This window comes from Manis javanica, chromosome 7 (assembly GCF_040802235.1).
Source record: "Manis javanica isolate MJ-LG chromosome 7, MJ_LKY, whole genome shotgun sequence".
In the NCBI taxonomy this organism is placed as follows: Eukaryota; Metazoa; Chordata; class Mammalia; order Pholidota; family Manidae; genus Manis; species Manis javanica.
The window spans coordinates 57,139,795-57,154,557 of NC_133162.1; the positions used below are offsets into that span (position 1 = coordinate 57,139,795).

The 14,763-nt window shown below is 35.8% G+C and overlaps 1 non-coding gene and 1 pseudogene across 1 annotated transcript; both read right to left on the reverse strand.

Moving 5' to 3' along the window:
• Positions 1–5,460: 5,460 nt before the first annotated feature.
• LOC108394156 (cyclin-G1 pseudogene) lies at positions 5,461–8,879 on the reverse strand (annotated as a pseudogene).
• A 1,080-nt stretch (positions 8,880–9,959) lies between these two features.
• LOC140850642 (U2 spliceosomal RNA) lies at positions 9,960–10,152 on the reverse strand. The gene has a single exon (XR_012133593.1). It is a non-coding gene; the product is annotated as a U2 spliceosomal RNA (small nuclear RNA).
• Between the last annotated feature and the right edge of the window lie 4,611 nt (positions 10,153–14,763).

A 14,763-nucleotide genomic window follows, 5' to 3' on the forward strand; every position in this document is an offset into this window, starting at 1 on the left:
GCACCCAGAACTGCAAGGGGGACTTGACTTAAACTCTGAAGATAATAAATGCAGCATTCCTTAGCCTTTAAAAACCAATGCCTTCAACCTTAAGAAAGAGGGAAATTCTGACCCATGCTACTGATGGAGGAATCTTAAGGACATTATACTGACTGAAAAAAGCCAGTCGCACAAAAGTAAATACTATATGATACCATTTATATAATGTATCTAGAGTAGTAAAATTCATAGAAACAAAATACAATGGTGTTTTGCAAGGGCTAGGAGGTAGGGAGGTAGGGAATGGGTGATGTTTACTGAGAATAGAGTTCTAGTTTTGCAAGGCGAAAACGTTTTAGATATTGGTTGTATAAATGCAAACATTCTTAATGCTTCTGAACTGTACACTTAGAAATATTTAATGTGGAAAGTTTTGTGGGTTTTTCTTTACCACAATTAATTTAAGATTAATTAATACTCAAGAATTATTATTAAAAAACAAGCAAGTGTTGGGGAGGATATGGACAAATTGGAACCATTACACACCACTGGTAGAAATGTAAAATGGTATAGCCATTTTAGAAAAATATTTTTTTAGTTTCCTACCAAAAACATAAACTTTATATGATCCAGTAATTTCACACTTAGAGATCTGCCCAGAAGAAATAAAAATAATTCACGAACATATATGAATGTTCATTGCAGTATTACTCATAATGATCTCAAACTGGACATAATCCAAATGGCCATTGACTGGTGAATAGATAAACTGAATGTTTATAGTATATAGATGGATGCAGTGGAATATTATTAAGCAATAAGAAGGAACAAACTACTGACATGCTACAACATGGGTGAATATCAAAAACATTATGCTAAGTGAAAAAAGCCAGATGCTAAAGACCAACATACTGTATGAATCCATTTACATGAAATGTCTAGCAGAGGTAAATTTTGTGTGTGTTTTAAAAAACAATTTCATTGACATATAATTCACATACCATAAAATTCACTCTTTTTCAGCACATAATTCAGTGATTTTGGGGTGTGTGTGTGTGTGTGTGTGTTTATTTATTTTTATTTTTTATTACGGTATCATTCATATACAGTCTTATGCTCAGGTTTCAAATGAGCAATGCTGTGGTTACTACATTCCCCCATATTATCAAGTCCCCACCACATACCACATTACAGTCACTGTCCGTCAGTGTAATAAGATGTTGCAGAATCACTACTTGTCTTCTCTGTGCTATACTGCCTTCGCCATGACCTACCTACATTATGTGTACTAATTGTAACACTCCTTAATCCCCTTATCCCTCCTTTCCCACCCACCGTCCCAAACCCCTTTCCCTCTGGTAACTGCTGGTCCATTCCTGGGTTCTGTGAGTCTACTGCTGTTTTGTTCCTTAAGATTTTACTTTGTTGTTATACTCCACAGATGAGTGAACTCATTTGGTACTTTTTTTTCTCTACCTGGCTTATTTCACTGAGCATAATACCCTCTAGCTCCAGCCATGTTGTTGCAAATGGGAGGATTTGTTTTCTTCTTATGGCTGAATTATATTACATTATGTTTATGTACCACATCTTCTTTATCCATTTATCTACCAATGGACACTTAGGTTGCTTTCAAGTCTTGACTGTTGTAAATAGGGCTGCAATAAACATAGGGGTGCATATGTCTTTTTGAATCTGTAATCTTGTTTTCTTTGGGTAAATTCCTAAGAGTAGAATTCCTGGTAAAATGGTGTTTCTCTTTTTAGTCTTTTGAGGAACCTCCATATTATTTTCCACAATGGTTGAACTAATTTACATTCCCACCAACAGTGTAGGAGGGTTCCCCTTTCTCCACATCCTGGCCAGCATTTGTTGTTGCTTGTCTTTTGGATGTTGGCCATCCTAACTGGTGTGAGGTGATATCTCATTGTAGTTTTAATTTGCGTTTCCCTGATGATTGGTGATGTGGAGCATCTTTTCATGTGCCTGTTGGCCTTTGGAATTTCTTCTTTTGATAAGTGTCTGTTTGGAGTAGTTCAGATCCTCAGCCCATTTTTTAATCAGGTTATTTGCTTATTGGGTGTTGAGGTCTGTGAGCTCTTTATATATTTTGGATGTCAACCCCTTATCAATATGTCATTTATGAATATATTCTCTTGTAGTGTAGGATGCCTTTTTGTTCTACTGATGGTATCCTTTGCTGTACAGAAGCTTTTTAGTTTGATATAATCCCACTTGTTCATTTTGGCTTTTGTTTCCCTTGAATGAAGAGATGTGTTCAGGAAAAAGTTGCTCATGTTTATATTCAAGAGATTTTTGCTTCTTCTAAGTTTTCTAGGTTTTCTTCTAAGAGTTTTATGGTTTCATGACTTGCATTCAGGTCTTTGATCCATTTTGAGTTTACTTTTGCATATGGAATTAGACAGTAATCCAGTTTCATTCTTTTAAATATAGCCATCCAATTTTGCCAACACCAGTTGTTGAAGAGGCTGTCCTTTCTCCATTGTATGTCCATGACTCCTTTATCATATATTAATTGGCCATATATGTGTGGGTTTATATCTGGACTCTCTTTTCTATTCCATTGATCTATAGATCTCTGTTCTTGTGCCAGTACCAAATTGTCTTGATTACTGTGGCTTTGTAGTAGAGTTCGAAGTCAGGGAGCATAATCCCCCCTGTTTTATTCTTCCTCCTAAGGATTGTTTTGGCTATTCAGGGTCTTTTTGTGGTTCCATATTAATTTTAGAGCTATTCTAGTTTACTCAAGAATGTTGTTGGTATTTTGAAAGGGATTGCATTGAATCTGTAGATTGCTTTAGGCAGGAAGGTCATTTTGACAATATTAATTCTTCCTACCCATGAGCATGGGATGTATTTCAATTTATTGGTGTCTTCTTTGATTTTTCTCAAGAGTGCCTCATAGTTTTCAGGGTATAGGTCTTTCATTTTTTTAGTTAGGTTTATTTCTAGGTATTTTATTCTTTATTATGCAATTTTGAATGGAGTTGTTTTCCTGATTTCTCTTTCTGCTAGTTTATCATTAAAATATAGGATTGCAACAGATTTCTGTGTATTAATTTTGTATCCTGCAAATTTGCTGAATTTAGATATTAGTTCTAGTAGTTTTAGAGTGGATTCTTTAGGGTTTTTATGTATAATATGTCATCTGCAAACAGTGACAGTTTAACTTCTTCCTTGCTGATCTAGATACCTTTTATTTCTTTGTGTTGTCTGATCGCTGTGGCTAGGACTTCCATTACAATGTTGAATAAAAGTGTGGAGAGTGGACATTCTTGTCTCTTTCAGCTTTTCACTGTTAAGTATGATGTTAGCTGTGGGTTTGTCATATATGGCCTTTACTATGTTGAGGTACTTACCCTCTATACCCATTTTGTTGAGAGATTTTATCATGAATGGATGTTGAATTTTGCCAAATGCTTTTTTAGCATCTATGGAGATGATAATGTAATTTTTGTCCTTCTTTTTGTTGATGTAGTGGATGATGTTGATGGATTTCTGAATATTGTACCATACTTGCATCCCTGGAATAAATCCCACTTGATTGTGATGGATGATCTTTTTGATGTATTTTTGAATTCTGTTTGCTAATATTTTGCTGAGTGCTTTTGCATCTATGTTCATCAGGGATATTGGTCTGTAATTTTCTTTTTTTGTGGTGTCTTTTCCTGGTTTTGGTATTTGAGTGATGCTGGCTTCATAGAATGAGTTTGAAAGTATTCCCTCCTCTTCTACTTTTTGTAAAACTTTAAGGAGGATGGGTATTAGGTCTTCTTTAAAGTCTGATGAAATTCAGTGGTGAAGCCATCTGGTCTAGGGTTTTATTCTTGAGTAGTTTTTTGATTACCGATTCAATTTCATTGCTGGTAACTGGTCTGTTCAGATTTTCTGTTTCTTCCTGTGTCAGTCTTGGAAGGTTGTATTTTTCTAGAAAGTTGTCCTTTTCTTCTAGATTATCCAATTTGTTAGCATATCATTTTGCATAGTATTCTCTAATAATTTTTGTATTTCTGTGGTGTCTGTAATGATTTTTCCTTTCTCATTTCTGATTCTGTTTATGTGTATAGATTCTCTTTTTTTCTTGATAAGTCTGGCTAGGGGTTTATCTATTTTGTTTATTTTCTCAGGGAACCAGCTCTTGTTTTCATTAATTCTTTTTTTTCTTGCATTTCAGTAACTTTATTGAAAGGTATATCCTTTAGTAGCAAAACTTAATGGCAGTTTGTTAGGTTACCCCTGCCAACTCAAAATTAACACTGATGTATTAACAATATTGAAATATATCAGCCTTATGTGAAAAATGAAAAGTTATTCATAAAACACAGTTTACAAAAGTGTAAGATATACTGTGGTTCTTTGGTTTATTATTGAGTTATTTATCCATAATATGATGTCAGAATTGGGTACTGCCATCCTGGATAGACTTGGGCTGCACACTGCATTGAGTAACTGTTTACAACACTTTTAGCACTATAGATCTCCTTACACTGACTGACTTAGTAGGACATCCTGAACACTACCTTTGCAAACTCATAATTAGATCTCCTTACACTGACTGACTTAGTAGGACATCCTGAACACTACCTTTGCAAACTCATAATTATGAAGATACCTACTTACTTGTCTTAAGATTTTCTTTTTGGCACAGTAGAGGCAAATAGTATATTTACTTCCTTTTAAACAAAATTCAAATTTAGAAACAATGGCAGTTTTATACCAATAGTCCTTAGTATAAAAACTTCTGGAGTGTTAGTAAATTTTTGGAGCGATGTTAATTTGAGTTACTAATACAAAAAAATTTTTCTCACTAGGACTAGATTGAGGCCAATTTTGTATAAAAATTTGTCATGGATACAAACACCGCCTGTTTTCTTGAAAAAAAAAACATTGAAGATAATATGTCAAGATTACTCAGTCTGCAGGTTTTTGCTTTATATAAAATGCTCTCAGATTTAAATGTAATTCCTATGTAGCAATGAAGTCCACATTTCTGGATAGTCAATTACTTACTTTAGGTGACAACAGACCACTTTTACTGCCTAAAATAGTAACACTTGTTATACCTTAAAAGTGCACTCCTGTAATGTTGGTTTTGATATAAGCCTCATAAATTTAAAATTTAAATTGAGTAGGTCACCATTTTTAATATCATCTAAATACAATATATTGACCCAATATAGAAAGTTGGATCAATGTTAGAAATGAAGATTCACAGTTTATCTTGACAGGCTTGTCATTAGCATCTCACACTTACGCTCTTAACCTTGATTTTATGCTTCACAGATTAATTCAAATTTTAGTGTAATTCCACTTCAGCATAATATTAGGCAGTTTTCCCAAACCTGAGAGGATCAATGCTACTCTAGTTGTAATGTTTTGAGGCCTCCCAGCTTAAATCCATTATATTATTATAGAATCCATAGCTCAGGATTTTGAAGAGGGCTTCAGAGGAGTTTTCATTGCCATAATAATCCAGTTAAGGGACCATTTCAGGAATTGTTGGAAGGTGGGTTATTTTATAGTAACTATGCTTCAATTGCTGTGCAGTACACCCAGAAACAATCCATTTCAACTTCTGAACATTTGGTTTGGAACACTTGTTTGATGAATATTCAGTTAAATACTTGGATACGAGTTCTTGTCAGAAGGTCAAATCTCTGCCGTTTATCTTGGAGTGTGTCTGAAGACATTCTACTCCTTCTGTTAACTCTACATACTTCTGTGCTTGGATCTCCAGTACGGTGATAGACAATGCCAACACAGAAGGCTGTGCTTTAGAAAATATGATCCTACAGTGGCATGCCTTAAGTTGAGCTTCTAGTCTTTCAAAATTAAGGCTATTCCTCCTTTCAAATGACAAGTTCTCTTGAATAAGTAATAGAGTTGTAGAAATTGAAAGGCAGTAGTAGCTTTAACTTTCCAACACACCTTCTCCAGTACAATTTTTTTACATTCTCATCAAGTCTGAAACCATGAACTTATACTGGCTTATTTGTATAAAGTCAGTTGCCAAGGGGACATTCCTTTCCTCTTCTATTGCTTTTACAGCTAAATAGAAGCAGCTCAGATCAACACACCCAAGGTGTTCAGGCTGTACCTTGCTTGAGACTTTGGCTCCTCAGCGATAGGTACCCTCCACAGGCCTGCTCTCACCTCACCCCATGATACTAGATCTGAGAGGCCTACAAGACTAGGGAACTTGCGGCGAAGAGGGGTGAGACCCGGGGAGGGAGAGCTGTCCTGGGTGGAGGCCTCTGCAATGCCACCCATACACACCACCCACCTCAGGGTCAGGTGGAGCTGCTCATTGATTCTTCCTATTGTTTTATTCTTCTCCATTTTATTTATTTCTTCTCTCATCTTTATTATGTCCCTTCTTCTATTGACTTTGGGCCTCATTTATTCTTCTTTTTCCAGTTTCATTAATTGTGAGCTTTATTCATTTGGGATTGTTCTTCCTTCTTTAAATAGGCCTGGATTGCTATATACTTTCCTCTTAGAACTGCCTTCATTGTGTCCCACAGGAGTTGGGGCATTGAGCTGTTGTTGTCATTTGTCTCCATATATTGCTTATCTGTGTTTTTATTTGGTCATTAATCCATTGATTATTTAGGAGCATGTTGTTAAGCCTCCATGTTTGTGGGCCTTTTTGTTTTCTTTGCACAATTTATTTCTAGTTTCATACCTTTGTGATCTGAGAAGTTGGTTGGTACAATTTCAATCTTCTTGAATTTACTGAGGCTCTTTTGTGGCCTAGTTTGTGATCTATTCTGGAAAATGTTTCATGTGTACTTGAGAAGAATGTGTATCCTGTTGCTTTTGGGTGGAGTGTTCTGTAGATGTCTGTTAGGTCCATCTGTTCTAATGTGTTGTTCAGTGCCTCCAGCAAAGGTGAATTTATAAAGACCAAAGTAAAGCAGAGCAGTGGTTGAATAGGCTTGGGAATGCACATAGGAATTAACCATAAATAAGCACAAAGGAGCTTTTTGGGCTGATGGAAGTGTTCTAAAATTGGATGGTAGTGATGTTTGTACTTGATAAATCCACTAAAATCCATTGAAATGCACATTTTAAATCAGTGAATTTTATAGTATGTGAATTATTCCTCAGTAAGATGAATGTTAAAAATTAAAATAAAAAATAATGCCACACCCCACATATGGTAAGCCATCTGAGAAGTAGATCCTCCAGTCCTATTCAAGTTGCCAGGGCAAGTGCTTCCTGGAGCAGAGGTGAGTGGTCTCAGTTGAGCTCTGCCCAACATGACAACGTGTGAGCAAAATTCACACGTCTACACAAACCCACATCCTCAATAATAAAAATAAAAACCTCAGGTTTTCACAGATTCTTACATGCCTCCCCTACTATCTCAAAGAGAAACTGTCTGTCATGGAAGAATTCCCACCAGTGATGTGCACCTTACACACACAATCACCTCTCGGCCTCTTAACAACCATAGCAGGTAAGCACTAGTATAAATGAAATAACGAAAGAGCACAGGTGTCAGATATCTTAATTTCATAAACATTAAAATACAAAAAGTCTACCTTTCAATGAAAAAAATACTTATTAGCCCCATGTTATATATATAGAATCTGAAATTAAAGAGAAAAAAATAATTTCATGAGGTCATGCAGCCCATAAGTGACCAAGCTAATAGCCATGCTGTTAGCCACGGTACTTCACTATAACACACTACAATATGCTTTTTCTAAATATATATATATATGCTGTCCCCACAAATACCCCCCCTCTTAAGAATAGTCAATCTCCTGTGAGGTTGGGATCTGGCATTCACTCTTCCAAGGCTGGCTCTGGACAGTCAGGCTAAGAAGTGTTGCTTATCCCTTCTTTAGAGAGAGCAAGATGGGTGGGTGACTCAACTCTGAGCCAGTCCTCTTTACACAGCTGCCTCTCTGACTTGTATCTGTCAAAGAACTCCATCCATTGCTGCCTGGGGAAAAGCAACACACTCTATCATTAGAAGATTAGGAAATGGAAAAAATGAGAAGAGACTGAAAATGAAGGAGTCAGTCCACTTTGTCAAGCTTGAAAGTAAAAAGAGTACAGCTGCCTGGGAAACAGAAGAGAAAGTATATCTGACCAGAGAAAAAGTATGTGCCTTTGGGCAGAGGCCCTTTGTTTGCTAGGCGGTAACTGCTGTTTTGATGATCACCTGTTGGGAAATAGGAAGAAGGCAGTTGACAGTTCCTGGGTTTTGACAGAAACATCCCATAATGTTGCCTGTACATAAGTGACTGTTGTGTTGTTAATTTCTTCTGTCTAGCCAGCCCACCACCCTAGTGGGGGATGGGAAACAACTGTCACATCTTAACTAACATTACCATCCCACCCACCTGAAAACAAAGCAAACTTTTTGGTGTCTGGGTTGAAGTTTCTCTTGTCTTTGCAGGAAAAAGAAGTGGAATTAGTGTGAACGTAGGTGCTGTAGCTACACTGCTGCCATAGCCTACATACCTTAAAAAAGAAAAACACCTTATTCTGCTGGTGTTAAAGTTTCAGGCAACTGACAGATTTAAGAACATTAAACCTTTTGGAATAATTTTCAGATGTTTCTAACACAGAATGCTAGGGAGGGGAAAAGGGGAAAAGAGAGATCAAGTGAGGGGGAGAGAGAGAGAGGAAATGCAAAACAGAAAATTCAGTATCAGAGAAGGTAAACTGCAAAGTCACCCCTGACTATGTCATTTAATGCTGGATTCCACCACTGCTTGTGTGGCTTAGCATTTGGACAGCCGTAATACAGCTGCCCTGAGTTTAGAGCATAAGGGAGCAAAATTTAATAGCAATTACATTACACAGAATTATGGACACATGAACTGATCCAGTGGTGTGCCAAGGGTGCTCTTCACCCTCATTACAGGTTATATCGAGCTCATTGTATAGAGTTTAAGAATATAAAACTGCCAGCAATTCTAAATAACACTAGTGATCAGATGCTCCTACTCCCCAAAAGCTTTCACTGATTTTAATTCTAAACTATTCCTGCAGTTCCTCTTGAGTTTTTCTTTTCTTTACATCTTTACTGTGATATAATCCACCTACCATAAAATTTACCTATCCAAAGTATACAATTCAACAGTTTTTAATATATGCACAGACTTGTGCAGCCATCACTACCAAGTTTAGAACATTTTCATCATCTGTTGGAAATAGAACATTTACATTTCTTAAAAAGTTCAAAGAAGAGAAAAAAACGAAAGATGCTGGTCAGTTTTTACTTTTGCACTGACACCATTTTAAAGCAATAGATCAAAAAGTGCCAATATTTACTACTATTTTCTCAATTATTTTTATGAAATGAAAAACTTGGGAAATTTTTACTAAATTGCATAAAAAGTAATTGTTGGCAAAGATAACATTTTAATGGGAATTTCCTCATTGTGCAAACACTGGAGAGCCTCTAGAATCAATCCCAAAGACAAAGACATGAAGAATATTGAAATTTCTGGAATTTCTTGTTAAACCCAACATTTAAGACTGCCAAATGTGTCATCCTGTTTAAGGCTTTCCCTAAGTTTTTTTATGTCTTCTGCTTTGTGTGAAAAAAGTTTTCCGAGTGAAAACTCTTAAAACATGTTATTTGCTCCAAAGATGGATTGACAAATCTGGCTATACAATCTATTGAATATGAAGATACAAAGAAGGTCAAATTTCATGCAGTCATTGACAAATTTTTCTAAGTTTTTAACATTCAGAACAGGAAATGTAATGTTATTCATTTCTGTGATAGACCAACTTGCAGGTATTTTCCCCTTCTTGCAAAAATTACAGTAATGTAATTAAAAAGCATTTGATACTCTCTTTTCCTTTATTTTACTGAAATATTTAAATTTTTATTTTTATTTTTATTTTTACAAGCATGCTTATATATATGAAGTTAAAATAAAAATTTCTCCATCTGCATTTTTTTTTTTTCTTCTTCTTTTTTTTTTTTTTTTTGGTGCACCGTTCCCGGAAGTACTGCAATACCAGGTCGATGCGTGGAGTGGACGGAACAAGCCCCCACTCCATCTCCCCGCTCCAAAAATCCATTCAATACACTGTCCTCGGACAGAGGACGCATCACACATATCAAACCGACAAGAACAGATACTACACTTGATCCCAGCCAAAAGGCCGAGAAGCGATCCATCTGCATTTTTTTTCTGGCCATTATGATAATTCACTTTCAAGATGATGTTACTGAAATTGATTTGGCCATATGGAATGGGGGGAGGCATTGTGGGGTGGCATTTCAAAACAACAAAACAATTGCTCTGGATGTCATATATGCAAGATATTTAACCACTACATTGATCACTAATCAATCTTTGAAAATTACTTTTGTGTTTGGTTTCCTTTTTTTTTGGATCCATGTTATCATAAATAAAATTACATGAATGACTTCCTAGTTTTAAGCTGCCTGGAAAGAAGGACTGAAATGTTATTTTTACTTTTCCCTCCAAAAAATAAATACACACACACACACACACACACACACACACACACACACACACACACTTTAAAGGAAATTCGATATGTGATGAATCTTGATCCATCTTTCAGTTTGCCCACCCCATATCAAAACGTCACAAGGAACATCCCGAAGTTACAAACTCCAAAAGCAAAGACCTCCCATATACAAGGAAGGGAAATAACCAGTCTCTTTTAGGAGCATAGACTCATCATAGACGTGAGGCTGTAGGGAGGGTGGAGACTTGGCTCAGTGAAGAATGTGAGTAGAAAGTACTTAAAATTATTTCCTTACAGTGATGACTAAGGCTTTGGTTCCAGATTGAGCTTGCCTTCTTCCCTTTCTCCCTTTAAATGACATATTTTAAGCATATAGAAAATGCAAAAATTACATGACTCCCTACTCCTATGCCTACCACCCAGATACAACGAATGTTTATATTTTGCAATATTTACTGTTATAGATAAAGACATTTCATTCTCCTACTTCATACGGACTGGGAATTCAGAACACAACATTCACTTAAAGAGTATTCCTAGTGTCTATTGTGGGCATGATGCATTTTAAAACATTGGTGTGTTCTAAAAAAATGAGAAAATATTTTGTAGAGGAAAGTAGCTGTATAAATTAAGAAAAAAGAAACCATTTCTTATATTGTTTAAAAAGACAAGAAAAAACAGAATACACAAGAGGTAGCTCCTATCGTGTATTTTTAGAACTTGATTACACATTTATGAACACATAGCTATATATTACATATGCAATATATTGCTATATAAATATTAAATATTATATACATTGGTTTATATAAAATATTGGTTTGTCTTAAAACATTAATGATATTGTACTTTATCAATCTGTAGCTTCTTTGCTCAACAAAAATGTTTTTGAGTTTTATTCATTTTGATGCATATAGAGCTTGCTGAGTGTTTTTAATTACTGTATGATATATGTAAACATTCCATAATTTATCCATTAGTTTATGTTATGCACAGATTGCTTCCATTTTTTGCTACTACTAATAATGTGTCACTAATGGTGTTGGTTTTTGGATCTTACAATGAAGCAAAACTTTTTCTGAGTTGAAGTCTAGAGCTGAAATTGACAGGTCATAGAGTATACACATCTCAGTCTCACGCAATATTGCTAAATTGTTCTCCAAGCTTTGGAGCCAACTGCACTCCCTCATTCTCTCCCAGCATTAGTGTTATCAGTTCTTTCTTGGCAATCAGATGAATGTCAAATTTGTATTACTTTAAATTCTGCATTTCCCTGATTACTCAAGAGGTTGAGCCTCTTCTACCTGATTATTGGTCATTTGGTTGTCCTTGTCCATGAATTGCCTTTTCACATCTTCCAATTTTTGTATCTTTTCTTTCTTTATGACCTTATAGCTCTTTATATACTTTGCGTACTAGAACAGTTGTCTTTTGTCAAGCAGAAGTTTAAATATCTGTGTGATCCAATATCTATGAGATTTATTTAATTAGACCTGTCCCTTCAGAATTTGCTTTTCGGGACTTAGGAAATCTCTCCATATCTTAATGTCATTAAAATGGTCTGCTATATTGTTTCTGAACATTTTAAATTGGTATTTTTATATTTAGTTCTTTTAAAATTTACCTGGGACTTGTTTTTGCATAGGATGATACAGGAATACAATTTTCTGTCTCTCCATATGCTTAGACAATTGTTCTGCATCTGTTCACATGTGTATGTTGAACTGGTATATGCTCTATTCTTTTTCATGGGTGTTTTTGTCTCACACAAACCATGCTGTTTCAATGACTCTTACCTTACAGTGAGTTTTGCTTTCCTGTAGGACAAGTGCCAGCTTTCTTATTTGCCTTGAAAATTAAGTCTTGTATTCTTTACCCTTTCATAGTCTTTACCTCACAGGCCTGGTGATCATTGGCTATTGGTTCACATTTAAGAGGAGGCACTACTAAAATGCTAGCTTCTGTCTCTGTGTGCATAAGCAGGTTTTGCTGACGAATGGATATTACTTTAGTGTCATCTATATAAGTTACAGTCAGTATTTTCTATTATCTATTGTATTGGAGTGGGATGGTTCACTGAACTGAATGTTTGTGTCCCCCAAATTCATACGTTGAACTCCTAATGTGAAGGCATTTGGAGGTGGGGTCTTTAGGAGATAATTCATTTGTGAAGATAGAGACCCCATGATGAGATCAGTGTCCCTATAAGGAAAGGAAGAGGATTAGCTCTCTGTCTGCCATGTGTAAATACAATGAGAAGACTTCTATCTGCAAACCAGTAGGTAGGCTCTCACTCCAGAACCATGAAAAATAAATTTTTAAGCCACCCAACCTGAATAAGGTGGGGAGGGAACATGGGAAGAAGTTATAAGTAACCCTTTAGGAAAAGGGGCTGCAGATCTTGCCATTTTATAGACAGATTTTATCCTAGCCCTCCTGTTTTAATCCAGCCTCTTACCAAGTCTAGAGTCCTGGGATCTAGTACCCATACATAACAACCTCTCCTCAGAGTAAATCTCACGTCATTTTTCAGAGAATGACGGGGAGGGGCAGTCACCTCCCCATGTGGGCCTGACAGGGAATTTGGTGGGGGTGTCTACAGCTTCCTAGTCACATGTTTAATATATCCTCTTGGTCTAGTGCCATTACCTTCTCTTTTCTTCAGTTATCCCAATTCCTGAATCTATTTTTCTTCTTCTATTTTATTATGAGATTTAAAAAATAATTAATTTTATTAATACAGAAAAGTTGACAAATCACATATAAATGATGTGTGGTCTGTGTTACTTGCAAATATAGCGTCCCTCCCCGTTTCTTGTTTATCTTTTGATTTGCAGAAGATTTTTGGTTTTTTAAAGTGAAGGCAAAAGCTATGGCCTCTGTGTTTTGCATTATACTTGTAGAAGTCTTTTTCACTTCATGAATTAAAAAGATTGTCTTTTTTTCTAGAACTTTTTAGTCCCTTGCTGTCTTTACATTTTTGGGGGAGGATTATCAATTATTGTAAGATATCAGGTAGTGGTAGGTAGCAATGTTATTCTTTCTTCCCAGCTGTCTATTTAGTTGTTTCAGTGTAATCCTTTGAATTATTTATCCCTTTTTTTGGTGATTAGAAGTGCTACTTTTATTTTAAATTCTTATTTGAATTAAGGTCCCTTTCTAAGCTTCTGTTCTTTTTCCTAGATTTTCTTTAGTGTAAATTCATGATCCATTATCATACCATTTCAATTATTATCGTAGTTTAATAATAGGTTTAACTATCTGAGGTTGCTAATTTGGGGTTTAATAATAGGTTTTGCTATCCTCCTACAGCAATCTGGAGAACATTGCAGCAAACGCTCAGGTCAAAAGCCTTGCAGTAATCCTTTCTCTTTCTCTCACATTCTACATCCAACCCTTCAGGAAATCCAATCCTTCTACCTTCACAATATATCCTGAGTCTGACCCATCTGGCCAAGCTAACATCACCATTCCATCCTAGATGAAGCTGCCATCGTTTCTTTCATCTGGCTTATTGCAATCACCTCCCAAATGGTTTCTTTGCTTCTGTGCTTGGCGTCCCTACAGTTAATCTCCATAAAGAAGCCTGAGTTACATGTAAATCATCTGTCAGCCTCCTGGTCAAAAACCTTTCCATAGCTTTCATCTTACTCAGAGCAAAAGACAAATATTCACACAACCCCAGTGACTTCTCTGACCTCATCACCTCCCACTCTCTCATTCACTCTCAGCTCCAGCCCCAGCTCCTTGCTTTTCTTCAAACAAACACATAAACAGAAAAACTTCCTGTGTTTTACCCCAGGCCTTTACAGTTGTGGTTCTGCCACAAGGAATTTGTTTCCCTCAGATACCTATTTAGATTGGTGGCAGAGAGGGAAAAAAGGGAGAAGGAAGTTCAATTATGCTTATGTCATGCTTTCTGAATAGGTAGTAGCTAGACATTATCTTAATAAATAGGAGATAAAGTGTATTTCATAATAAAGGTAGTAACAAAAGCAAAAACACAAACTTTCTAAATTGTCAGAAGAAACACACACATACCAACACAAGCAAAGAATATATAGTGAAAATTATTTTTAAAAAGCTAAAACTAAGAAAAGAATTCATTAAGAAATGATAGACTCATCTGACTATTACACCTAGAGATGTAAATATGCTAAAACCTACCTATTAAAAAAAAGCCTCTGGTTGAATTATAAAACAAAGAACATTCTACATTGTGTATTCTGTACGTAGAGAAAGCACTAAATTAAAATGAGTCAGAAAATTTGAAAATGAAAAGATGAA